The sequence below is a fragment of the Lucilia cuprina genome, chromosome 6, assembly GCF_022045245.1.
Source record: "Lucilia cuprina isolate Lc7/37 chromosome 6, ASM2204524v1, whole genome shotgun sequence".
NCBI classification, from domain to species: Eukaryota; Metazoa; Arthropoda; class Insecta; order Diptera; family Calliphoridae; genus Lucilia; species Lucilia cuprina.
The window spans coordinates 12,296,338-12,297,972 of NC_060954.1; the positions used below are offsets into that span (position 1 = coordinate 12,296,338).

Genomic DNA, 1,635 nt, shown 5'->3' on the forward strand with positions numbered 1-1,635 from the left:
TTCTGTTCTAGTTCTGTTCTAGTTCTGTTCTAGTTCTGTTCTAGTTCTCTTCTAGTTCTGTTCTAGTTCTGTTCTAGTTCTGTTCAAGTTCTGTTCTAGTTCTGTTCTGCATTTAATTTATTCCATTTAGTATATATTAATAAAACATTTTAAATTCAATTACAACAAAAAAATAATAAAATTTATGTTAAGTGACATTTAACATCATTTATTGTAAATTTAGCTTTAAATATTTAATAATAATTTTAAATTCCCAGATCTGCATTAAAAAAATTAATGTAAATGAATGCAAAAGTATTTTTTTTTTTTATTTTATTTTCCACCTTAAGGTATGCTTTACAATTTTAACCAATATCAACAAATTTTACCTTAAATCGTAGCAAATTTCTGTAGTTTATGAAATGAACTAAAGTTTACATAGAGAACAACTAAATCTAGATTAATAAATAAACCTTAAAATAACAAAGTTATTTTTGAAAAAATATATATATATATATAAAGTTATTTGATTTGCTTGGAATCAAAACTAAAACAATTATTTATAAAACACACTAGAAAGGCGAGTTGAAAGTTAGTTTGTTTCATGGATGTTAAAGACGTAAGGAGGAAAAAACTTTGTTTAAATGAACAATTTTCCAATAATTCAGTTTAACAAGTTTAAAGGAAAAAAACTTTATGTAGAACTAACACAAACTGTAAGTGTGTAATTTAGTTTAGAATTTATTGATTTTCTTTGAACTTTTCCATTTCTTTCCACTTCCTCATACAATCTATAAGTAACAGTTATTTTTTTAACACAAAAAAGAATTTTTTTTGAACAATAAGAAATTCCTATAAAATGTAAGGTTATGTTTGAAGCTTTAAAGAAATTCTTTTCTACATGACTGCAAGTTGTGTGGGAGTTTGATTATCAGTCAAAGAGTTGCGGCGTAAAAAAATTGTATATTGTCCATTTTTTCTCGTATTTTTCATATAAATTATTTTTTATTTCCGTTTCCTTTTTTCAACTCATTTTCCACTTGTCTTACTTACTTAAGCTTGAAATATTTTCCTTATTTGTTTTAACATTTGTCTTAATTTTCTAAACGTTTTTACGCCATTAGCAAGCACATGTTAAGTATAACAATTTCTTGGTTTATTTTTTTAATAGGGATTTGTTGCCATTAAACCTAAAAGTCCTTAATATCATCAAACTTTAATCCTATTATAAGAATATATGCAAAAAGGGCTGGCAAAGCAAAGTATAAATGACCGAAATAAAATGTAAAAAAAAACTAAAACTAAACCAAAAACTCGCATACTCTTAGGAAAGCAGCACGAAAAAGGGCAAACGGCAACAGAATGAAAGATTTGTAATAAAATCAAAAGGTTTAAGCTCACACGTACACATATGAAAATCATTTTTTTCAGTTTAATAGAATTACAGGAATGTCCTAGTTTAAGTGCAAAAGAAGAAGAGAAGTCCAAAAGGACCAAAACAAATGTACACATGAAATTTAGTTTTGTACTAGTACTGTTCTAGTACTGGTCTAGTTCAGTTCTAATTCAGTTCTAGTTCAGTTCTAGTTCAGTTCTAGTTCAGTTCTAGTTCAGTTCTAGTTCAGTTCTAGTTCAGTTCTAGTTCAGTTCTAGTTC

General features: G+C 26.4%; 1 protein-coding gene across 1 annotated transcript in view; it reads right to left on the reverse strand.

Annotated features, from left to right (window-relative positions):
• The window catches only part of LOC111683012 (imaginal disk growth factor 6), a 28,015-nt gene that overhangs the window by 5,031 nt on the left and 21,349 nt on the right, over positions 1-1,635 (reverse strand). The gene's annotated exons all lie outside the window — the stretch shown is intronic.